Source organism: Odocoileus virginianus, chromosome 11 (assembly GCF_023699985.2).
Source record: "Odocoileus virginianus isolate 20LAN1187 ecotype Illinois chromosome 11, Ovbor_1.2, whole genome shotgun sequence".
NCBI lineage: Eukaryota > Metazoa > Chordata > Mammalia > Artiodactyla > Cervidae > Odocoileus > Odocoileus virginianus.
Window position 1 is genome coordinate 68,571,016 of NC_069684.1, and position 27,485 is coordinate 68,598,500.

The window sequence follows — 27,485 nt, forward strand, 5'->3', positions numbered from 1 at the left end:
CCATTTGGAACGCTGTAGGGCTTTGTTTGTGCTATTTAGCTAGATAATAAATATGCCTGTATGCCATTTGCCTAAGTGCTGCTAGATTAATCTCAGAATAGATGTTCTCTGCTCTCCTTCCAGCCACCAACACATTAGGGTCCCTATTCCCATTATTTACCAACTTCCCATTCATTTACATTTATACTTTTTTTTTTTTTGCCAGTCTAGTAGAATATTATTTTATCTTTTTATTTTAATTTGTATGCCTGAATTCTAATTTAAATATTGTTTTCATGTAAAGTTTCCTTTTGTGAATTGCCTACTTATACTATTTACCTGTTTTTCTCTTGAGTTGTCCTCTTCTTAATGATATGCAAAAGTCTTTGTATATTATAGACTTTAATCATTTTTCAGTTTTAAACATAGTGGAATATCTTCTTAATGTTATCTTTCTATTAACTTTGTGATATGCTTTACTAAATAGAAATCCTTAATTCTATTATAATCTCATATATTAGTATTCTGTATTATGTTTGACTTTTGAAATTTTGTTTTTAAGTTTTATATTGCTGTGTGGTAAAACACAGCATGAGATGTGCTATCATAAATACCTTTTAAGTGTATGGTACAGTATAGTTGCAGCAGATCTGTAAACATATTCATCTTGCTGAGCTGAAACTGTAACTTTTGATGAATAAGTCCTCTTTCCATTTTCCCCTTAGCTCCTAGGACCAGCATTTCACACTTGACTTCTATGAATTTGACTATGTTTGCTACCTCATATAAGTGGGATCATTCAGAATTTGTCTTACTACAAGTGGCTTATTTCACTCAATTTATACTTAAGAAATCCTCTCCCATCCTAGGTCAATGATATATTCTATATTTATATGCATACACAGATTGCCTTGGGCCAAAGGTCAGTCCAGCTAAACAGACTTGCAAATAGGAAGGACTCAATACACATCATAACACTATGGAAATGGCAATTGTTCAAAACACTTTTTTTTTTTTTTAAACACCTTTTTAATCACTTCGTGCTTGGAAGTGTAAATATTTTAGGAATACTGGCTATGTGTAAAAAGCAAAAAAAAAAAAAAAAAAAAAAAAAAACTTTTAAAAAGGATAGAAGGATAGTATATTTTCTGTTGAAATAGACCAAACATATTTACATTAAGACCGAATTTTCCCATGAGGAGCTGATGATCTGAGCCAGAGTCAGTTCCAGGTCTTGTTTTTGCTGACAGTATACAGCTTTTCCATCTTTGGCTACAAAGAATATAATCAATTTTTTTTTCTTATATTGACTATTTGGTTATGTCCATGTGTAATGTCATCTCATGTGTTGTTGAAAAAGGGTGTTCTCTATGACAAGTGCAATCTTTTTGCAGAATTCTGTTAGTCTTTGCCCTGCTTCATTTTGTACACCAAGGTCAAACTTGCCTGTTACTCCAGGAATCTCTTGACTTCCTACTTATTCATTCATATCCCCTGTGATGAATAGGGCATCTTTTTTTGGTGTTTGTCCTAGGAAGTTTTCTAGGTCTTCATAGAACTGGGTTAACTTCAGCTTCTTCAGCATTGGTGGTTGGGGCATAGACTTGGATTACTGTGATGTTGAACGGTTTGCCTTTGAAATGAATTGAAATCATTCTGTCATTTTTAAGGTTACACCCAAGTACTGCATTTTGAACTCTTGTTGATTATGAGGGCAACTCAATTTCTTCTATGCGATTCTTGCCCACAGTAGTAGATATAATGGCCATTTGATTTAAATTCACCTATTCCTGTCCATTTTAGTTCACTGATTCCTAGGATGTTGACATTCCGGGTTCAAAGCTTTGGTCTATTCAGTATTCGTGTACAGATGTGAGAGCTGGACAATAAAGAAGGCAGAGCATCAAAGAATTGATGCTTTCAAATTGTGATGACTCTTCAGAGTCCTTTGGAAAGCAAGCAGATCAAATAAGTCAATCTCAAAAGAAATCAACCCAGAACACTCTTTGGAAGGATTGATCTGGAAGCTGCATCTCCAATACACTGGTCACCAGACGTGAAGAGCTGACACATTGGAAAAGACCCTGATGCTGGGAGATTAAGGCAGAAGGAGAAGACAGTGACAGAGGAGGAGATGATTGGATGGCATCACTGATTCAGTGGACATGAACTTGTGCAAACTCTGGGAGATGCTGAAGGGACATGGAAGCCTGGCATGCTGCAGTCCATGGGGTCACAAAGAGGTGGACACAACTTGATGACTGAACAACATTTACACTGAATGTGAATATTTTCCCAAGACTTTAAGAAGCTCCACTGAGAAGATTAAATGTTCTAAACATGAAATATTATAAAATCTTTCAGAATTTTATTTTGCTAAAATTTTTATAGATATCCAATGTCCAAAAGTACAAATATATATTTTTGTAGATCTCTTATTTAAAGCTTTTGAAATGATTTATGTGGAAGCATTCATCTTCTCCCTCTGCCAGACATCCAAGTGCATGGTGCTCTCACCTGTAATTCTTGTGAGCAAGATATTCTGGAATCAGTTATTGCACTAATGCTGAAAAGAGAAACTAACGGGACTTCTGTGGTCATACATGCTTATTTGTACCAGGGAAATGTGGGTAACTAAGTCGAATTATTACTACTCCACATTCAAGGTTAGGAGGGGCGGCCGAGAGAAGATACCCCTCCTCCAAAGTAAGGAGCAGTGGCTGGGCTTTGCTGCAGCAGCCATGAAGAGATACCCCACGTACGAGGTAGGAGAAACCCAAGCAAGATGGTAGGTATTGCAAGAGGCCATCAGAGGGCAGACACACTAAAACCATAATCACAGAAAACTAGCCAAACTGATCACAGGACCACAGTCGTGTCTAACTCAAGGAAACTAAGCCATGCCATGTGGGGCCACCCAAGACGGTCGGGTAATGGAGGAGAGATCTGACAGAATGTGGTCCACTGGAGAAGGGAATGACAAACCACTTCACTATTCTTGCCTTAAGAAACCCATGAACAATACGAGAAGGCAAAATGATAGGATACTGAAAGAGGAACTCCCCAGGTCGGTAGATGCCCAATATGCTACGGGAGATCAGTGAGAAATAACTCCAGAAAGAATGAAGGGATGGAGCCAAAGCAAAACCAATACCCAGTTGCGGATGGGACTGGTGATAGAAGCAAGGTCTGATACTGTAATGAGCAATATTGCACAGGAACCTGGAACGTTAGGTCCATGAATCAAGGCAAAATGGAAGTGGCCAAACAGGAGACGGCAAGAGTGAATGTCGACATTCTAGGAATCAGCAAATTAAAATGGACTGGAATGGGTGAATTTAACGCAGATGACCATTATATCTACTACTGTGGGCAGGAATCCTTTAGAAGGAATGGAGTAGCCATCATGGTCAACAAAATAATTTGAAATGCAGTACTTGGATGCAGTCTCAAAAACGACACAATGATCTCTGTTCATTTTCAAGGCAAACCATTCAATCTCAAGGTAATCCAAGCTTATGCCCCAATCGTAATGCTCAAGAAGCTGAATTTGAACAGTTCTATGAAGACCTACAAAACCTTTTAGAACTAACACCCAAAAAAGATGTCCTTTCTACTATAGGGGACTGGAATGCAAAAGTAGGAAGTCAAGAAACACCTGGAGTAACAGGCAAGTTTGGCCTTGGAGTATGGAATGAAGCAGGGCAAAGGTTAATAGAGTTTTGCCAAGAGAACGCACTGGTCATAGCAAACACCCTCTTCCAACAACACAAGAGAAGACTCTACACATGGACATCACCAGATGGTCAACACCTGAAATCAGATTGATTATATTCTTTGCAGACAAAGATGGAGAAGCTCTATACAGTCAGCAAAAACAAGACCAGGAGCTGACTGTGGCTCAGATCATGAACTCCTTATTGCCAAATTCAGACTTAAACTGAAGAAGGTAGGGATAACCACTAGACCATTCAGATGTGACCTAAATCAAATCCCTTATGATTATACAGTGGAAGTGAGAAATAGATTTAAGGGACTAGATCTGATAGACAGAGAGCCTGATGAACTATGGACGGAGGTTTGAGACATTGTACAGGAGAGAGGGATCAAGACCATCCCCATGGAAAAGAAATGCAAAAAGGCAAAATGGTTGTCTGAGGAGGCCTTACAAATAGCTGTGAAATGAAGAGAAGTGAAAAGCAAAGGAGAAAAGGAAAGATATTCCCATTTGAATGCAGAGTTCCAAAGAATAGCCAGGAGAGATAAGAAAGCCTTCCTCAGCGATCAATGCAAAGAAATAGAGGAAAACAACAGACTGGGAAATACTAGAGATCTCTTCAAGAAAATTAGAGATATCAAGGGAACATTTCATGCAAAGATGGGTTCGATAAAGGACAGAAATGGTATGGACCTAACAGAAGCAGAAGATATTAAGAAGAGGTGGCAAGGATACACAGAAGAACTGTACAAAAAAGATCTTCATGACCCAGATAATCACAATGGTATGATCACTCACCTAGAGCCAGACATCCTGGAATGTGAAGTCAAGTGGGCCTTAGAAAGCATCACTACGAACAAAGCTAGTGGATGTGATGGAATTCCAGTTGAGCCATTTCAAATGAAAGATGATGCTGTCAAAGTGCTGCACTCAATATGCCAACAAATTTGGAAAACTCAGCAGTGGGCATAGGACTGGAAAAGGTCAGTTTTCATTCCAATCCCTAAGAAAGGCAATGCCAAAGAATGCTTAAACTACAGCACAATTGCACTCATCTCACATGCTAGTAAAGTAATGCTCAAAATTCTCCAAGCCAGGCTTCAGCAATATGTGTAAGGAGAACTTCCAGATGTTCAAGCTGGTTTCAGAAAAGGCAGAGGAACCAGAGATCAAATTGCCACTATATGCTGGATCATAGAAAAAGCAAGAGAGTTCCAGAAAAACATATATTTCTGCTTTATTGACTATGCCAAAGCCTTTGACTGTGTGGATCACAATAAACTGTGGAAAATTCTGAAGGAGATGGGAATACCAGACCACCTGACCTGCCTCTTGAGAAAGCTGTATGCAGGTCAGGAAGCAACAGTTAGAACTGGACATGGAAAACAGACTGGTTCCAAATAGGAAAAGGAGTATGTCAAGGTTGTATATTGTCACCCTGCTTATTTAACTTATATGCAGAGTACATCATGAGAAACGCTGGGCCGGAAGAAGCACAAGCTGGAATCAAGATTGCTGGGAGAAATATCAAGAACCTCAGATATGCAGATGACACCACCCTTATGGCAGAAATTGAAGAGGAACTGAAAAGCCTCTTTATGAAAGTGAAAGAGGAGAGTGAAAAAGTTGACTTAAAGCTTAACATTCAGAAAACTAAGATCATGGCATCTGGTCCCATCACTTCATGGGAAATAGATGGGGAGACAGTGGAAACAGTGTCAGACTTTATTTTTTTTTGGACACCAGAATCACTGTAGATGGTGACTGCAGCCATGAAATTAAAAGACACTTCTTGGAAGGAAAGTTATGACCAATCTAGATAGCATATTAAAAAGCAGAGACATTACTTTGCCAACAAAGATCCATCTAGTCAAGGCTATGGTTTTTCCAGTGGTCCTGTATGGATATGATAGTTGGACCGTTAAGAAAGCTGAGCTCCAAAAAATTGATGCTTTTGAACTATGGTGCTGGAGAAGACTCTTGAAAGTCCCTTGGACTGCAAGGAGATCCAACCAGTCCATCCTTAAGCACATCAGTCCTGGGTGTTCATTGGAAGGACTGATGCTGAAGCTGAAACTCCAATACTTTGGTCACCTCATGTGAAGTATTGACTCATTGTCAAAGACCCTGATGCTAGGAGGGATTGGGGGCAGGAGGAGAAGGGGACGACAGAGGACGAGATGGCTGGATGGCATCACCGACTCGATGGGCATGAGTTTGAGTAAGCTCCGGGAGTTGGTGATGGACAGGGAGGCCTGGTGTGCTTTGATTCATAGGATCACAAAGAGTCAGACACGACTGAACGACTGAACTGAACTGAACTGAACTGACGTCTAATCACTAAAGCTATCAAATACATCTGGTGAAACCAAAAGTTTATTATATACAGAGGGAAACATACATTTTGCACATGGTTTGGAGTATTTGATTTTTTTCTATCAGAAGGAGTATGCATCTTTTCACATATCCCTGGGCTCTACAGATAAATACATTCTTGAGCAACTTTTGGATGAAATAGTCATTCTTCTGAGTAGCATTTTTACTGTTTCAATTTTTGTATAACTTTCCTCCTTTAAGGTAAATGGCCATCTAGCAGAACATTAATAACAAAGAATTTCCCATGTCACTCTCTTCATTGACTTGCAAATGTAATCATTCTTCTTCTCTTTTGAAAGTAGAGGATTGCAGTGTACTGCCTTATAGGCTGCAATTCTCATCAGGGAGTTGTTCAAAGAGCTTGTTCCATTTCCAATTCATATCTGGAAAAACACTACTGAAAAATGCCATATTTTGTATGTAAAGTTTATTCTATCCTTCAACGAGAAAAGAAGAACTACCTTTCTAACTAAGATATAAGTAATATAATTAAATTCAATGGAACAGTCCATATCAGAAAAATGAGAAAATCTGGGTCCAAGAGTCAAATTTGTTATTGTTCATCTGCTAAGTCATGTCTGACTCTTTGCAAGCCCATGGACTGCAGCATGCCAGTCTTCCCTATTTTTCACCATCTCCCTGAGTTTGTTCAAACTCATGTCCATTGAGTCAGTGATGCCATCCAACCATCCCTGTTGCCCTCTTCTCCTTTTGCCCTCAGTCTTTCCCAACATCAGGATACAAGAGTCAAGTACAAGTCAGGTGACTTAAAATAGAGATATAGGTGAATTCAAAACAATGGAGAAAAATGGGATTATTTTCAAGTTTTAAAGAAAGATTTAAATAGATTATGGTTTTCTATATCCCTTTAAGAACTACCTGGTAAGCAGAATATGTTAGAGCTGTGAATGCAGGTGTGTGTGTGTGTGTGTGTGTGTGTGTGTGTGTTTGTGTGTGTGTGTGTATTCTAATTTTGTGGCATATATTTCACTTATTTGATTAGGATAGGTCTTAAAAATGAATAGATTAGTGATAAAAGATTATAGTGAATTTATAGGTTATAGCTAACATTAAAAAAGAGAAATAAGTTTGGAAAATCCTAATTGACTGGGCCAATTAAAACTCTTTTTCATCATATAACAGAGAATTGGAAAAACAGAATATAAAAGTATTAAAAAGTCATAATCCAGGAAAAGACTGGACAAGTGATTTCATTATGGTTTGTTGTCTTGATTTTTTTAGATAAAATCTAGTTCTATTTGTCTATCAGCTAAGGATATGGGTAACAGTAACAAAACATGCCCTGTTAGAGAAATATTTTATACAGCATCATCTCAAAGGTCTCTCCAACGTCAGCATTTTTGAGAAAAAAGAAACCTAATTGGAAAATAAAGATCCCAAATTTATTTCAGTACAAATTTACCAAAGGGTGTCTTTCCTTCCTATACATTGCTGTCAAAAAATTTTTAGCCTAGATTTCAGTTTAAATAAATGATAATAAAGGCTTCCTATTAAAAAAATAGGATATTTATGCTTTTGTTTTGTTTTATAAACTTCAATTGCCAGTTGTTCAGTTGATCCTCTCCAAAGTCTTTCAATTGATGGCTTGTATTTTAATTTAGAAAAAGTTAAATTTAGGATTTGGTTGTAGTTTTAGGCTAGAAACATTTAAGTTTCTGATTTCAACTCCCCTTTAGAAAACTCAACGGAAAGAGTTGGGGAAACAGTAGTCATACAACTATCTTTTTTACAGCAAAGCTCCATGGCTGGAGTTTTGCTGTGAAAAATTGCCACACCATAACATGTACTAGTTTAAACTTACCTACTTTTATTATTTGTTTTCTAGTTCAGAATCATTAAGTGTTAAAATTATGGTTTATTTAGGTGTAGTGCTGTAGGAAGTCATAACAACACTCATAGTATTTCAAATACTAATTTTAATAAAATGTTCTAGCAAGTTGAAATTTTGGAGGTAGGCAACTAGCATTCTTGATGCTAAATTTGCTTTCTTGGAAGGTTAAGAACTCCCAGTAGCCTTTCAGGGCACAAAGACACTTGTCAACTTCTCCGAGAGTGTAACTTAGTAGTCTGGAAATAAAAACAGATATTCTCCAGGTCCAATACTTACTCTCTTAATTAAATTTATATCAGAGTATGAGGCCAGAGCTGGTAAGCTCCTCAATTCTTTTTACTGTGCTAAAAGTAGAGGAAAAGTTAACAAATAAAGGATAGACCAAGTTGCCTAAGTTAAAGGTACAGATGTGTGTGGGAGAGATGATACCTGTCATATGAAGGGCCTGGCTCCCTGCCCAGACAGGGCCTCAGGTTGCAAACTCAGATGTGCTTGTAAATTCCAAGATCTGTTTGTAATATTTGCATATGCTTGAAGGAGTGTGACCTTCATGGAAATAGCTCACATTAACCAAATTCACAAGAGACTAACCTACTGACCAAATGACAAACCATTAATGTGTAAAGAGGAATGCAAAATGACAAATTATTAATGTGCTGAGAGAAATGTAAAATGACAAACCACTGATGTATAAGAGAAATGTAACTCTCAAGGAGAGTATAACATTCATTTCCTTTATTTGGGAAGATGCTCCCAGTGGAAAAATCCTCATGAAAGTCACAAAAGAGTTATAGTTGGATCATGGCAATATTTATCACTTAGGATCATATCTGCTGAGCAGGTCTGTTCTAATGGACATGACTAAAGACATAATAAAACATCTTTACTCTTTTGAGTCTTAAAGATAATATGGCTACTATTTCCTCTCTGTTCATACAGCCTTATTTTAGTCATGGTATATTACAATAAATTGAGAGGAACCAAGTTTGGTGGATTCAAATTTTACATAGAGTCTTGATGTATGGAGGGTGGGTAGTGTAGCTGATCACTACAGATCCAGAAGCTGAGGATTTCCCTTGTGGTCCAGTGGTTAAGAATCTGCCTGCCAATGCAGGGGGCACAGGTTCAATTCGTGATCTGGGAGGATTCCACACGCTGCAGAGCAACTAAGCCCACGTGCCATAGCTACTAGCCCCTGTTCCAGGTCCCTTGAGTCACAGCTACTGAGCCAGAGTGCCTAGAGCCTGCGCTCCACAACAAGAGAAGCCACTGAAATGAGAAGCCCAAGCACTTAACAGAGAATAGCCCTTGCTTGTCACAACTAGAGAAGACCCAGCACACCAAAGATAAATAAATATTTTTTTTAAATGTGGTTGAAATGGACTTGAGGTCTCCTTTTCTTCCAACCTACACACTGTCCCACTCATGCTATCCTGTTTAATCCCTAGAGAATTCTGGAGCTTTGCCAACCAAGATGGAAAACAACTGAATTAAAGGAAAGGGTATCCTCTGATGGTCAGGGATGAAATCTTATTTGCCTAGGGTTTCTTTGCTCATAAAGCAAGATGATACCATATTCCTGTACCAGTTTGGATGAGCTACTTTACAATTTAGTAACAGCAACTCTTAAATCTTAGTGACGTCAAAAAAAAAAAAAAAAAAAAAAAAAAGCTTGTTCTTCACTCATGTTCAGGCTCTTCACAATTAATTTTCCAACACTGATCTTGTTCTTACTCAGGACTCACACATTCTCTGAACATTGCTGGAAGCTGAAGAAGAAAAGGAGAGGATGTGGATGCACATGCAGGCTCTAGAAACTGCTACCCAGAAGTAACATATATTAATCCTGCTCACTTAGTCTTGACCAAAGACAGGAAACCGATTTTAAGGGTGATGGGAGTGAAACACAGCTGAGAGGAATACTAATCATTGTAACAAACAACCTAATACTAACCTTTACTACAAACTTGAGAGGTGGTCAAGGAAATGACCTAAGGAAAGTAGCTTAGGTAAAATACTATGGCAATTATTTTGTTTATTCTGGGGTCTATGTTGGATGGAAGAGAGAAATTTGAGGTTATTTTGGAACACTTCCCAGCAGTAGAGTTTTATATACCTTTCACCATTGGTCCCTCAAATGGGAAGTAGAATGGGCACAAGCCCATCAGTGTTAGAAAGATAACATGAGAACATAGCAGTGTGTCCTGATAACTTTCTAGTCTTACTGAGTTCTATCTTGTTTTCTTATTTTCCTGAACATTAAGTATATTTACTCTCTCACTGATCTGGAGAAACCAAATGGACAATTTAACCAAAGCAACATCTTAGAGATGATGGAAAACTTGGAAGCCATAGAGATCTTGGCAAGCTGGCAAACACTGGGTGCAATATCTGATGTTAGAAAGAACAAGAAAACTTGTTTTTTCATAATCATTTATGAGAATGGACTACTGAAAATAGAGAGTATTTGGTGGACTTGTCAATGTCGATCCATTCCTTAGACCCAAACACACATTTTGTTGAAAAATCATTGAATTATACATTTTGGTATATGCTGTAATTAATATACTATAGATAGATTGGTGGGAAAGTTTGAGGGAAGGAGGAGAAGGGGGTCACAGAAAATGAGATAGTTGGATGGCATTACCAACTCAATAGACATGGATTTGAGCAAACTCTGGGAGACAGTGAAGGACAGGGAAGCCTGACATGCTGCAGTCCATGGGGTTGCAGAGTCAGACATGACTTAGTGATTGAAAGATAGCAAAAATACATGCATAGACACACTTTCAAGTGTTTTTTCAAAAACTCATTCTCATCTGAATAGTATTTTCAAATTGTGACCCAAAGTGGCATTTTACATTTCCCCTTCATGGTCTGTACAACACTAAGAGCAGAGACATTACTTTGCTTACAAAGGCCCAAATAGCCAAAATATGGCTTGTCCAGTAGTCATGTATGGATGTGAAAGCTGGATGATAAAATATACTGAGCACCAAAGAATTGATGCTTTTGAACTTAGAGGACTCATGAGAGTCCCTTGAACAGCAAGGAGATCAAACCAGGCAATCCTAAAGGAAGTTAACCCTGAATGTTGACTGGAAGCACTGAGGCTGAAACTGAAGTTGCAGTACTTTGGCCACCTGGTGAGAAGAGCCAACTCATTAGAAAAGACCCTGATGCTGGGAAAGGTTGAAGGAAGGAGGAGAAAGGGACAATAGAGGATGAGATGGTTGGATGGCATCACATGGATATGAGTTGAGCGAGAACCAGGAGATGGTGAAAGGCAGGGAAGCCTGGAGTGCTGCAGTCCATGGGGTCACAAAGAATCAAACATGACTGAGCAACAGGACAATGAACAACAAGAAGAGTAAGCAGACACAAGGGAAGGTCACAACCTCAGACATCAGGGCCCCTACCCTGCTTCAGATAGAGATGCTATGATTATTTCTATCTATGTATATTTACAGTTGTTTAGGTTTCTATGTGAAATCCCCACAGCTAACAACAACAACAAATCAAAAATTTTAAAAAAAAAGTGAATTCCATTAACTTGTATTTAAAGAGTCTGATAGTATGATGATTAAGACTGCAGTCTCTGAAACCAGCTGGATTGAGTTTATTAAAACAGGTTTGATATACAGCAGATCCAAGCCTTCTTCTTAGTTAGCTATTGATTTACTCAAAGGAATGGTAAGCAAAGCCCATTTTCTTTTTTTTTTTTTTCCATTTATTTTTATTAGTTGGAGGCTAATTACATCATTACAGTAGTTTTTGTCATACATTGAAATGAATTAGCCATGGATTTACATTTTCAAATTCATATTTATAAATCCAAAGAATACACAAAAATATTTACTAATGTGCTAATTATATGGAGAAGGAAATGGCAACCCACTCCAGTATTCTTGCCTAGAGAATCCTGTGGACAGAGGGCTGCTGTACATAGGGTCGCACAGAATTGGACATGACTGAAGTGACTTAGCAGCAGCAGCAATGTGCTAATTAACCCTTATGGATAAATTTGGAAACAAATTGAATTTCCAAAGTAAAAGATGACTTCAAGCTTAAACTAAAAAAAAAAAAAAAAAATAGTTACCAAAATATGTTAAATCACATTACCAAGTTCAGTTCAGTCGCTCAGTCGTTTTTGACTCTTCGTGATCCCATGAACTGCAGCAACCGGGCTTCCCTGTCCATCACCAACACTTGGGGCTTGCTAAAATTCATGTCCTTTGAGTCAGTGATGCCATCCAACGATCTCATCCTCTGCTGTCCCCTTCTTGTCATGCCTTCAATCTTTCGCTCCATGAGGGTCTTTTCCAATGAGTCAGTTCTTCGCAACTGGTGACCAAAGTATTGGAATTTCAGCTTCAGCATCAGTACTTCCAATGAATATTTGGGATTGATTTCCTTTAGGATTGACTAGTTGGATCTCCTTGCAGGTCAAGGACTCTCAAGAATCTTCTCCATCACTACAATTCAAAAGTATTAATTCTTTGGCACTTAGCTTTCTTTATAGGCCAACTCTCACATCCATACATGACTACTGAAAAAAACATAGCTTTGACTAGATGGACCTTTGTTGGCAAAGTAATGTTTCTGCTTTTTAATATGCTGTCTAGGTAGGTCATAGCTTTTCTTCCAAGGAGCAAGCATCTTTAAATTTCATGGCTGCATTCACCATGTGCAGTGATTTTGGAGCTCAAGAAAATACAGTTTCTCACTATTTTCATTGTTTCCCCATCTATTTCCCATGAAGTGATGATACCAGTTGCCATGATCTTAGTTTTTTGAATGTTGAGTTTTAAGGCAACTGTTTCATCCTCCTGTTTCACTTTCATCAGGAGGATCTTTAGTTCTTCTTCACTTTCTGCCATAAGGGTGGTGTCATTTGCATGTCTGAGGTTATTGTTATTTCCCCTGGCAATCTTGATTCCAGCCTGTGCTTCATCCAGCCCAGCGTTTCAAATATAAATTAAATAAGCATGGTGACAACATGCAGCCTTCATGTAATCCTTTCCCAATTTGCAACCAGTCTGTTGTTCCATGTGTGGTTCTAATTGTGCTTCTTGACCAGCATGCAGATTTCTCAGGAGGCAGGTAAATTGGTCTGGTACTCCCATCAGTTTAAGAATTTTCCACAGTTTGCTGTGATCCACACAGTCAAAGGCTTTGACGTAGTCAAACAAGCAGAAGCAGATGTTTTCCTGGAACTCTCTTGCTTTTTGAATGATCCAACGGATGTTGGCGATTTGATTTATGTTTCCTTTGCCTTTTCTAAACTCAGTTTGCACATCTGAAATTTCAAGGTTCACATACTATTGAAGCGTGACTTGGAGAATTTTGAGCATTACTGTGCTAGCATGTGAGATGAGTGTACGTGTGCAACAGTTTGAACATTTTTTGGTATTGCCTTTCTTTGGTATTGGAATGAAAACTGACCTTTTCCAGTCCTGTCGCCACTGCTGAGTTTTCCAAATTTGCTGGCCTATTGAGTGCAGCACTTTCACAGCATCATCTTTCAGGGTTTGAAATAGCTCAACTGGAATTCCATCACCTCCACTAGCTTTGCTCATAGTGATGCTTCCTAAGGCCCACTTGACTTCCCATTCCAGGATGTCTGACTCCAGGTGAGTGATCACATCATCATGGTTATCTGGGTCATGAAGATCTTTTTTGTATACTTCTTCTGTGTATTCTTGCCACCTCTTCTTAATATCTTCTGCTTCTGTTAGGTCCATACCATTTCTGTCCTTTATTGTGCCCGTCTTTGCATGAAATGTTCCCTTGGTATCTCTAATTTTTTTTTTTTAAGAGATCTCTAGTCTTTCCCATTCTATTGTTTTTTTTTTTTTTTTTGGGGGGGGGTGTTGTCTTGATCACTGCCGCTTGTACAATATCATGAACTTCTGTATACAGGTCTTTAGGCACTCTGTCTATCAGAGCTAATCCCTTGAATTTATTTGTCACTTCCACTATATAGTCATAAGGGATTTGATTTAGGTCATACCTGAATGGTTTGGTGGTTTTCCTTGTTTTCTTCAGGTTAAGACTGAACTTGGCAATAAGGAGTTTGTGATCATCAAATACAAGTAATACTTATATAAGAAAGGAAAAGTGAATAGTTTTTAAAATCCAGGTAATATTTCAATTGTTTCTGGTTCAGGATTCTGAAATTTTTGTTTAATTATGGGCATTTTTATATTTTTAGTTTTGTACTACACTTAAAAAGTTTGTGTCAATTACATTATTGGAGGTAAATCTTGTTATTAAAGTCTTGTTTTAGATAGTATGACCAATTGATAGCTCAGTCTTAAGGAAAAATAGCTTTGAATTGAATCTATTTCTTCAGAAATAAAGCTTCTAAATTTTATATTTGCCTCAGAAAGTCATGATAATTTCTAGTCACAGACTAAAGAGGAGGGTTTGAAAGTAACTTCTACTTCCAATTCAGTTAAAAAAAATTAAAATATGCTTTAAAAGTAAATTCTTGCATGATCTATAAGTATTCAAAACATTTGAGGGGGATGGCAATAGAATACTGGTGACAAGAAGATACCCTGAGATTTCTAGCTTCTGTTTAGTATATAGAAAGCTGGAAAAGACATTGTCTCCAACATCTCACCAAGGAAAAACATATACTCTAAAAGGTCATAATATTTTCTTGAGCTCATCAAAAATCTAAAGTCACAGGATAATCAGTTAGCTTGACATAGAAGCAAAGAGAAAACCTTGAAGGACAGACAGTGATAAGAGCTCCTGAGAACAGAGAACAAAATTAAAATAAGGCTCTCTTAGAAGACAATGAGGAGGCTTCAGCCACACTTTCAAGGGATTTCTAAAAGTCCAGTATGGACTGGAGGGAGAAACTACCGACTCTGGTAGTTGTGAGGAGGGGTTTGGCTTCACTAACTCTTTCTTCTCCACCGGCCTCAATGGGTGCTCACAAATGCCACTGAGAGCTGGGCAGGGTACCAGAGGGTTTCCTGGAGAGCTGGAGGCTTCCCAGAAGGAAGCTGCAGAATGGCATGAGAAAGAGGGTAGAAATCACTCAGAAAATCCACTCCCTTCCCAGAGAGAAAAGGCCTGCTCAGTAATGAGACTGGAGGAATACAATAGAGGAATCCCCCAGAAAAAAAAAAAAAGTTTATAAATGCTAATCTAAGCATGCCAATAATTTATGGAAACATATATAATCTAAATATGCAAACTAAAATATAAAAGTGTGGTATATTGGATTTTAAAAAACAAAGACTAATTATATGCTGTCTACAGGAAATTCACATAAATATAATAAAAATACAAACTATGGTTGTAGACTTTAAGATTTCTGTTTCAATCAATAGAAGCAATAAAATCAGTAGCAATTTGTAAGATATAATCAAAACTATCAAGCAATTAGATCTGATTTATATTTGTATCATTCCCCACCAAACAACAAAAGAATATACTTTATTTTTAAGTGGATATAGGACTTTAATAAAGATAGGCCCAATTCTGAGTCATGGTCAAGTAACTGAAATCATATAAATTATATTTTGTGGTCAAAATGAAATTATAATAAGAATCAATCATAAAACAAAAAAATGCCTGGAAATTCCTAAATATGTAGAAACAAATCTCACTCTTAAAACTAGCTTACACATCAGAAAGGAAAATAGCAATTGGAAATTAAAAATTATTTTATACTGATTGAAAATGAAACCATAGTGTATAAAATGTTATGTGATGCAGATAGTACTGTTTAGAAAGGAACTTAATAGGAAAGCGTAAAGAGAAATAGAGGAAACTAAACCTAATAATAATAATAATAATAATAATAAGACAAAAGCAGAAATGAAAATATAAAAACAATAGAGGAAATTAATGAAACCAAACTAGGCAGTTGCTTGAAAAGAGCAATGTAACTGATAAATCAAGCCAGAATGACCAAGAGAAAAAAAAAAAAATGAAAAACATAAATTAAAACATAGAAAATCTTATAACACATCAAATATACATTACAATGATTTCAATATGTATTAGACTTATGTGGCCCTATATATGCTTAATAAATTTAATTCAGAATTGAAAACTTTCCAGAAACATCAACCTTTCCAGGTCAAGGTGACTTCAGTGGAGATTCCTACAAATCATGTATAGAAGAAATAACACCAATTATACTCAAACATTTTCATAAAGTAAAAGTGTATCTAAAACTTTCTATTCCTTTTATAAGGACTTCTTTTGTCTGATATAAAAATTTGATGTAGACACTACAGCAGAAGTAAACTGGAGACAACAATTACTAATGAAAATAGAAACAAGAAAGTATTAGTGAATCAAATCTAGCAATATATTAAAAGAAAAATATTATCATGACTGATGGGTTTTATCTGGGAAATGCAAGGCTGATTCAACATTTAAAAGTTAGCATAATTCAGTAAAACAGAAACATGGGTTCAGGCAGGAAAATGCATGTTAGGAATGCTCATTAAGTTTCCATAACTTAGAGACTCAACAAATAAAATGTTCAACAAAAGTCACTTATGCCTGAGTCTCAAATAAAAACCCCAAATCAAATATGCTAATATTAGTAAAGATGTATATAAAGAAAATTTGGCCCAAGTATACATATTTGAAAACTTACAATATTTCACACACTTTCACTGAGAAGTTGGGAGAGGAGACACAAACATAGTCATTTGATCCTTTTGTTACTTTTATTAAATTGGAAGTTTAGTTTTAACTCTTTAATGCTCTTTCTTCAACTTTTACTTCAGGTTTTCCCCACACTAAGAGTTGGTAGCAGCGCTTTCTATTACTGTATCATTGTACCACACGGAAGTGAGAGTGCAGTCATGCAGTCATTTCTGACTCTGTGAGGCCCCATGGAGTCCTCTGTCCAGGGGACTCCCCAGACAAGAATACTGGAATGCATTGCAGTTCCCTTATCCAGGGGATCTTCCCAACCCAGGGATTGAATCGGGTCTCCCCCAAGGGGCAGACTCTTTACCCTCTGAGCCACCAGGGAACATACTGGATGCCTGATATTCTAGAAGTATAAATGCACGCCTGCTAAGTCACTTCAGTCACGTTCAACTCTTTGCAACCCCCGTGGACCATAGCCTGCCAGGCTCCTCTGTCCATGGAATTCTCCACGCAAGAATACTGGAGTGGGTTGCCATGCCCTCCTCCATGGGATCTTCCCCACCCTGGGATTGAACTCATGTCTCTCATGTCTCCTGCATTGGCAGGCAAGTTCCTTACCACAAGTGCCACCTGGGAAGCCCCTGTGGAAGCAGAGCCAAATCATTTAATTAAGGAAGTAATAAAAAGAAGAGGGAGTTGTATGTCTGAAGAGCACTTAGTAACACTTAGCTCAATACCATAATATTATAGGTTGTAGAAGAAAATGTAAAGAATTTACATTTGGCCACTCTCTGGTTGGCAGTGTAACTGAGTTGCACTGACTATAGACCCACTGCTGTCCTCTAAAAGTAAATCAGAATATCTGACAATTGCTTAGACTAGTGTCTTTACACAGCACAGAAACCTTTTGAGGGATGAAATTTTTTAGGGTTTTTACCTACGTTCATGCCTCAAACTGAATTTTACTTATGTTTAGTTATTTCACCAAATTTGTTCAATCTAGTGAAATCTTCAAAATAAACAAAGTTTATCTAAAATTTAATTACCTTCTTCTATAATTTTCATGAGACAAATCCCTGAACATAAAATAGCTTTTTTTTGTCCATAATGTGTGTGTGTGTGTGTGTGTGTGTGTGTGTGTGTGTGTGTGTTTATTCTAAATCGATGAATACAGGTAATATATAGAGGTAAAATGAACCATAAAACATGATGGAGGATTTTTGAAAGTTATCTTAAGTAAGTACCTAATGCTGAAAAATGAGACAAAAATATATTTTAAAACTCAAGAAAATAATTAATAAGGTTAAAAATGCAGCACGAACATCCAATCTTTGGAAAGGAACTATGCATTGATATTTCTATACTGCATCTAATTTGGTCCTCAGTGACATCTCTTGTATTCTTTTCTGTCCTGAAATGAGCAGTTAGAGCCTAATAACTACTTCAACTGTATTTGTAAAGGGTTTTACCTAAGTGTAGTTAAGGTTTATAAAAAATCTCATACTGAGAATATAGATACACATATACTTTTTTTTTAATAAAACATATACTCAATTTTTCTGCTTTGATATATGGTGAATATTTTATAAATCAAAGAGGAGAAATAGATTATTTCTTACTCTAAAGTTCAAAATATGCTTCATCAATTACCACAGGACAAAAGCTACTTTAAAAATGCAAGTTTACACAATTTAAATGACACAGAAATATATATTAAATCAGTGGAATATGGAACTTCCATATACCTTTTTCTGAAATATCTAGTTAGCAGAGACATGACTTTGCCAACAAAGGCCAGTCTTGTCGAGGCTATGGTTTTTCCAGTAGTCATGTACGGGTATGAGTTGGACTATAAAAAAAGCTGAGCATAGAAGAATTGATGCTTTTGAACTGTGGTGTTGGAGAAGACTATTGAGAGTCCCTTGGACTGCAAGGAGATCCAACCAGTCCATCCTAAAGGAGATCAGTCCTGAGTGTCCATTGGAAGGACTGATGCTGAAGCTGAAACTCCAATACTTTGGCCACCTAATGTGAAGCGCTGACTCATTTGAAAAGACCCTGATGCTGGGAAAGATGGAAGGCAGGAGGAGAAGGGGATTACAGAGGATGAGATGGCTGGATGGCATCATCAACTCAATGGACATGAGTTTGGGTAGACTCCAGGAGTGGGTGATGGTCAGGAAGGCCTGAAGTGCTGCAGTGCATGGGATTGCAAAGAGTTGGACACAACTGAGTGACTGAACTGAACTGAAGTGAACTGAGTTATAATAAAACATTATCCCTTATCATGATTATTACCTCCTACCTATATGTCAACTTTGTTTATATATTCTGACCAAAATAGCACACTACATGGCAGGTTTGTGTTCCTTCTGCTATATATTTGTATCACGTGTTTGCATGTAAAAGATTTCTCTTAATTATGAAAAAAAGTTACTTTTGCATGATTAATACAAAAATGTTGACTGAAATACCTTTGTTATTGCTTGGAACTCATCAATGAAAAGACAGGCATGGTACCTCTGTAGCTCATACTCTATTCCTTGCTTCTGAATGGAAAAGACACACTTTCCCCTAGTCCCTCTTTATAACAGTAAAAGAGAGCAGACCCAGTTTTATTCCATAGGTCTTCTCCTCTTCTTAAATTTTGGAAGAGCTTTTAATAGCTAAATATTTGATTAGTTAGTGTAGTTTGCCTGTCATGGTTGAATGTGTCTGTCATCATTTTTCAAACTGTTAAAGTATATCGTTTACCTGTATAGTTACACAACAGCAATCCTTATTTTACATTGGAAAGTGTTATTTTGAAAACTCTTAGTTCCTGTAGCATAAAGAAGATACTCAATAGCTCTGTGTTTTTATTTCATTCTTTATTTCTCTTCTTCATTTTTTCATTCTTCTGGTGCCATACCTTGTCTTAGTTCAGAGTGTCCTAATAAAATATTGCAGGCTAGACAGCTTAAATAATGTTTAAATATTTAAAAAATAAAACATAATTTTCTCATGTTTCTGCAGCCTGAAAGTCCAAAAATCAGAGTGGCAACATGGTGCTTAGAGTTTAGAAATTCTCTGGCTTGCAGAAGGCCCCCTTTTTGCTATGTCCCATTTGGTCTTTATTTAATGTGTGCATGTGAAAAGTGAGAAAAAGAATTCTTTGGTCTCTTTCACATGGGCACTAATTCTATAATTTTAGAACCCTATCTACCCATATGACCTCTTTTAACTATTTCCTTAAAGGGACCATCTTCAAATACTGCCACATTATTTAGGGCTTCACTATTGGAAATTTGAGCAACTGAAACATTCAGTGAGATTGCGAACAGTGACAAAGACTGGCTTGGTGATAGTGGAAATCATCCAGAGCAGGACAGACATGAGTATACTAAAAGACAGGTGAAAATGAAGGCATTTAAAAAAAGACTCAAGAAGGATACTGAGACAGACATCCCGAGATATAACAGAGGAACTGTGGATATGTTCATTTTGGTTGACAAGGAAAAATAATATTTCAGCAAGGCAGGCCTGACTCAGATGCTGCCATAGGTCACATGAAAAGAGAACTGAAACATGTCTTCTGGGTTCAGCACCATGGCCAGTGGAGGCCATAGAGAGATTAAGGAGGAATTCTTTTGCAGAAAATTTGATTGGTTTTCACTGTACAAAGTTGCTATTTATTTTGTGATGCTAAATTCATTATGACACTTCACACCATGAAATTTATGTTTAATAGATTAAAATTAATGAAATCAATTTTCTTTGATAAATAGCATGGAAATTTGTCCAGTAGAGGTGCTTCCCTTGAATGATAAGGAACTCCTGTATACTGAGAGCTAATTAGCACAATCAGCTCACAGTGGATAAAAAATGGATGCTTGTTTCTTTGAAGAAAAAATTACAACATATTCACTGGAGCTAATTTTAGAGTCTCAGTTCAGTTCAGTTCAGTTCAGTCGCTCAGTTGTGTCTGACTCTTTGCGACCCCATGAATTGCAGCACAATTCCCCATCCATCACAAACTCCCGGAGTTTACTCAAACTCATGTCCATCGAGTCGTCCCCTTCTCCTCCTACCTTCAATTTTGCCCAGCATCAGGGTCTTTTCCAATGAGTCAACTCTGCATCAGGTGGCCAAAGTACTGGAGTTTCAGCTTCAGCATCAGTCCTTCCAATGAACACCCAGGACTGATCTCCTTTAGGATGGGCTGGTTGGATCTCCTTGCAGTCCAAGGGATGCTCAATAGTCTTCTCCAACACCACAGTTCAAAAGCATCAATTTTTTGGTGCTCAACTTTCTTCACAGTCCAACTCTCACATCCTTACTTGACCACTGGAAAAACCATAACCTTGACCAGACAGACCTTTGTTGGCAAATTAATGTCTCTGCTGTTTAATATGTTATCTAGGTTGGTCATAACTTTCCTTCCAAGGAGTAAGCATATTTTAATTTTAGAGTCTAGGGTTCACTAAAAACTACTGTTATCAAGCAAATGAGAAGACATGACAGACTGAGAAAAATATAGGTGAAAGACACACCTGATAGGAGACTGTCATTTGAACTATAAAAATAACTCTTAAAAGTTAACAGCCTAGCTTAAAAAAGAACCAAAGATCTCCACAGTCATCGAATCAAAAAAAAAAAAAAAAAAGATATATGAATGACAAATTAGAGTATAAAAATGATGCTCTCATCATATGTCATCAGTGAAATTCATATTAAAACAATGAAATGCCACTACACACTTACTAGAAAAACTCAAATCCAGAACACTAACATCATCAAGTTTTAGCAAAGATGGGGCAGCGACTAAACCTATCATTCATTGCTGGTGGAAATGCAAAAAGGTTTAGCCACTTTGGAAGACAATTTGTTGCTTTCTTGAAAAAATAAACATATCTTTACCATATGACCCAACAACCATGCTTCTTAAATCATTTACCCAAAGAACTTATAAATTTGTGTACACACATAAATCTGCACACAGATATTTATACAACTTTACTTGTAATTGTCAAAATTTAGAATCAGTTAATATGTCCTTCTGTAGGTGAACAGAAAAATTGTGGAGCATCTACATAATGGAATATCATTTGTTACTAAAAAGAAATAATGCATCAAGCCATGAAAATGTTGAGGAAACATATAAGCAGGTTAAAAAGTGAAAAAAGCTAATATGAAGACTACATACTGTATAATTCCACTATGTAAAACCTTAGGCAAAACTATGCAGTCAGTGTAGTTTCAGTGGTTTCCATTTTGGTAGGGGAAATGAAGAATGAACAGACAGAGCAGATGAAGGTGAAAACAAAGATTGTGGCAACTGGTCCCATCACTTCATGTAAATCAGTTCAGTTCAGTCACTCAGTCATGTCCAATTGTTTGAAAACTCATGTCTGCAGCACACCAGGCTCCTCTGTCCATCACCAACTCCCAGAGCTTGCACAAACTCATGCCGATAGAGACAGTGGTGCCATCCAACCATCTCATTCTCTGGCATCCACCCCTCCTTCTGCCTTCAAACTTGCCCAGCATCAGGGCTTTTTCCAATGAGTCAGTTCACTGCATCAGGTGGCCAAAGTATTGGAGTGTCAGGTCTAGTATCAGTCCCCCTATGAATATTCAGGACTGATTTCCTTTAGGATTGACTGGTTGGATCGTCTTGCTGTCCAAGGGACTGGCAGTCTTCTCCAAGACCAGAGTTAAAAAGCATCATTCAGTGTTCAGCTTTCTTTATGGTCCAACTCTCACACCCAAACATGACTACTGGAAAAATCATAGCTTTGACTATATGGACATTTATCAGCAAATAATGTCTTTGCTTTTCAATATGCTGTCTAGGTTGGTCATAGTTTTTCTTCTAAGGAACAAGCGTCTTCTAATTTCATGGCTGCAGTCACCATCTACAGTGATTTTGGAGCCCAAGAAAATAAAGTCTGTTACAGTTTCCATTGTTTCCCCATCTATTTGCCATGAAGGGATGGGACTGGATGCCATGATCTTAGTTTTATGAATGTTGAGTTTTAAGCCAGCTTTTTTACTCTCCTCTTTCACTTTCATCAAGAGGCTCTTCAGTTCCTCTTTGTTTTCTGCCATTAGGGTGGTGTCATCTGCACATCTGAGGTTATTGATATGTCTCTCAGCAATCTTGATTCCAGTTTGTGCTTCTTCCAGCCCAGCATGTGTTTGTAGTGATGTTTCCTAAGGCCCACTTGACTTTGGACTCCAGGATATTTGGGTCCAGGTGAGTGATCACACCATCGTAGGTATTGGGTCATTAAGTTCTTTTTTGTATAGTTTTTCTGTGTATACTTGCCATCTCGTCTCAATATTCTATGCTTCTCTTAGGTCCATACTGCTTCTATCTTTTATTGTGTCCATTTCTGCATGAAATATTCCCTTGGTATCTCTAATTTTCTTGAAGAGATCTCGTCTTTCCCATTTCATTGTTTTCCTCTATTTCTTACATTGACCACATAGGAAGTCATTCTTATCTCTCCTTGCTATTCTTTGGAACTCTGCATTCATATGGATATATCTTTCCTTTTCTGCTATGGTTTTTACTTTTCTTCTTTTCTCAGTTATTTTCAAGGCCTCCTCAGACAACCATTTTGCTTTCTTGCATTTCTTTCTCTTGGGGATGGTTTTGATTTTTGCCTCCAGTACAATATCACGAACCTCCGTCCATAGTTCTTCAGATACTCTATCAGATCTGATACCTTGAATCTGTCACTTCTTGTGTAATCATAAGGGATTTGATTTAGGTCATACCTGACTAGTCTAATGGTTTAACCTATTTTCTTCAATTTAAGTCTGAATTTTGCAATAAGGAGTTCATGATCTGAGCCAGTGTCAGCTCCCAGTTTTGATTTTTCTGGCCGTATAGAGCTTCTCCAGTCTCTGCTGCAAAGAATATAATCAATGTGATTTTGGTATTGACAATCTGGTGATGTTCACGTGTAGAGCCACCTCTTGCATTATTGGAAAAGGGTGTTTGCTGTGACCAGTGCACTCTCAGCAAAACTCTGTTAGCCTTTGCCCTGCTTCATTTTGTACTTCAGGCCAAACTTGCCTGTTAATCTAGGTGTCTCTTGACTATCTATTTTTGCATCCCAGTCCCCTATGATGAAAAGGACATCTTTTTTTGGTGTTAATTCTAGAAGACCTTGTAGGTGTTCATAGAACCGTTCAACTTCAGCCTCTTTGGCATTAATGGTTGGGGCACAGACTCAGATTACTGTGATAATGAATTGTTTGCCTTGGAAACAAATAGAGATCATTCTCTCACTTTTGAGATTGCACCCAAGTACTGCATTTTGTACTCTTTTGTTGCCTATGAGGTCTACTCCATTTCTTCTAAGGGATTCTTGCCCATTATAGTAGATGTGATTGTCATCTGAATTAAATTTTTCTCTCCAGTCCATTTTAGTTCACTGATTCCTAAAATGCTGATGTTCCCTCTTGCCATCTCCTATTTGACTGCTTCCAATTTACCTTGATTCATGGACCTAACATTCCAGGTTCCTATGCAATTTTATTTTATTTTTTTATTTTTTTTTTTTTGCAGCAGAGGACTTTCCTTCCATCACCACAACTGGGTGTTGTTTTGCTTTGGCTAAACCTTTTCATTTATTCCTGAGCTATTTATCTGCTCTTCTCCACTAGCATATTGGGCAGCCACTGATCTGGGGAGTTCATCTTTTAGTGTCGTATCTTTTTGCATTTTCATACTGCTCGTGGAAAATAGATTGGAAAAAAGAGGAAACAGTGATAGATTTTATCTTCTTGGTCTCCAGAATCACTGTTTATTGTGACTGCAGTGATGAAATTAAAAGACACTTGCTCCATGAAAAGAATACTCTGACAAATCTAGACAGCATATAAAAAGCATAGACATCACTTTGCCAACAAAAGTCCATATAGTCAAAGCTATGATTTTTCTAGTAGTTATGTATGGATGTGACAGTTGGACCATAAAGAAGGCTGAATTTCAAGGAACTGATGCTTTTGAAATGCGTGCTGGAGAAGATTCTTGGGCTGCATGTAAGTCAAACAAGTCAATCTTAAAGGAAATCTTCCCTGAATACTTATTAGAAGGACTGATGCTACAGCTCTAATACTTTGGCCCCGTGATGCAAACAGCCATCTCATTGGAAAAGACGCTTATACCAGGAATGATTGAAGGCAAAAGGAGAAGGAAAGAGCAGAAGATGCGATGGTTAGTGTCATCAACACAACGGACATGAATTTAAGCTAACTCTGGGAGACATGGTGGACAGAAATGCCTGTTGTTCTAAAGTCCATTAAAAGCTTCTGCACAACAAAGGAAACTATAAGCAAGGTGAAAAGGCAGCCTTCAGAATGGGAGAAAATAATAGCAAATGAAGCAACTGACAAAGAATTAACCTCAAAAATATACAAGCAACTCCTACAGCTCAATTCCAGAAAAATAAACAACCCAATCAAAAAAATGAATCAAAGAACTAAACAGACATTTCTCCAAAGAAGACATAAAAATGGCTAGCAAACACATGAAAAGATGCTCAACATCACTCATTATCAGAGAAATGAAAATCAAAACCACAATGAGGTACCATTTCATGCCAGTCGGAATGACTGTTATACAAAAGTTTACAAGCAATAAATGCTGGAGAGGGTGTGGAGAAAAGGGAACCCTCTTACACTGTTGTTGGGAATGCAAACTAGTACAGCCACTATGGAGAACAGTGTGGAGATTCCTTAAAAAACTGGAAACAGAACTGCCATATGACCCAGCAATCACTGCTAGGCATACACACTGAGGAAACCAGAATTGAAAGAGACACGTGTACCCCAATGTTCATTGCAGCAATGTTTATAATAGCCAGGACATGGAAGCAACCTAGATGTCCATCAGCAGATGAATAGATAAGAAAGCTGTGGTACATATACATAATGGAATATTACTTAGCCATTAAAAAGAATACATTTGAATCAGTTCTAATGAGGTGGATGAAACTGGAGCCTATTATACAGAGTGAAGTAAGCCAGAAAGAAAAACACCAATACAGTATGCTAACGCATATATATGGAATTTAGAAAGATGGTAACGATAACCCTGTATGTGAGACAGCAAAAGAGACACAGATGTATAGAACAGTCATTTGGACTCTGTGGAAGACGGCGAGGGTGGGATGATATGGGAGAATGGCATTGAAACATGTAAATTATCATATGTGACATGAATCGCCAGTCCAGGTTCAATGCATGATACAGGGTGCTCAGGGCTGGTGCACTGGGATGACCCAGAGGGATGGGATGGGGAGGCAGGTGGGAGGGGGATTCAGGATGGGGAACACATGTACAACCGTGGTGGATTCGTGTCAATGTATAGCAAAACCAATACAACATTGTAAAGTAATTAGCCTCCAATTAAAATAAATACATTCATATTAAAAAAAAAAATAGTCCATGAGGTCACAAAGAGTTGTTTGTGACTCAGCATCCAAACAACATAAGTATGGTTAGGGCAGTAAAGCTACTCTGTATGATACTACAATAGTGGATGTCTGTCATTATACTTTTATCCAAACATGTACGATACTAAGAAGGCACCATTATGTAAATTACAAACCCTGGATGATTACAATGTGTCAACATAGATTCCTCTACTATCACAAATGTATCACTCTGTTGGGGGATGCTGATAATGGCGGAGGCCACACAAGTGTGAGGCAGGAAGCAAGACTCTGTACCTCCTGCAAATTTTGTTGTGAACCTAAAACTGTTCTAAAAAATAAAGTCCATTAAAAAAAAAAACAACAAAACACAACTGCTGCTAGTGACCAGCTCTCCATGAAAACATCTAATAAACTCATTTCACCCAAATAACCTGAAATCATCTCCAGTAAACTTATTAAAATCTCTGCAAGTTACAGTACTACTAAAATGGAAGCACCAAGTGAAAATATTACAGAGAAACCAAAATCCATCCTGATCATGATTTGTAGAAAACTGCCATGAAAGCAAATGATTAGTCCTCTAAGAAATGACGTTGAAAACAAAAGAAAATATGGTACCAGTGATTCTGAATACCTATCACTAAGTTGTTCCATAACCCGGTGGACTCCACACTATGTCTTCAAAATAATTACTGTACCATGCTGCTAAATATTTTTGAATACCAAACATTCAGTTAGAATGTACAGCTGTTGTTTACAATTTTAAATAACAAAAGAGTAAACATTTCAATGTACATTTATTATAGATATGTACCCTGCTTTTTTATTTATTAAACATGTGCTGCATACTTTCAATGACTTTGTAATTAAATGCATAAGTTTTGTTCCATTACAGGGTATAGGTTTAAGCATTTTAAATGCCAACAGATGATTATTTTCCTTTGTTTATGGCTAAATACGTGGTGCTAATGGTAAAGAACCCACCTGCCATGCAGTAGACATAAGAGATATGGGCTTGATCCCTGGTTTGGGAAGATTCCCTGAAGAAGGGCACAGCAGCTCACTCCAATGTTCTTCCCTGGAGAATCTTATGGACAGAGGAACCTGTCAGACTGCACAGTGTCAGACATGACTGAAGCAACTTAGCGCACATGCATATGTCTAAAAGCAATTCTTAAAAAAAAAAAGTTGGACCATATTGAGAAAGGATATGCATGATTTTTTCTGTTTTTTTTTTGTGTTTCCTTATTAAAATAATCATCCATTAGGAAAGCAGAATCATGAACTTAAAGTTACAAGTATTTATTATTTCCTTTAATGGTGTATATGAATGCAGTTAATTTGAAATTTTTTTCTTTCCCAGAATACCAAAGTCAGAAAGTGTACTTATTTATTTTTTTAACAAAAACTCTTTTTAACAACAACAAAAATGAGAGGAATAAAATTGTCGTTACAGAGGAACTAATTATCATAAAGTAGGTCTCAGAGACTG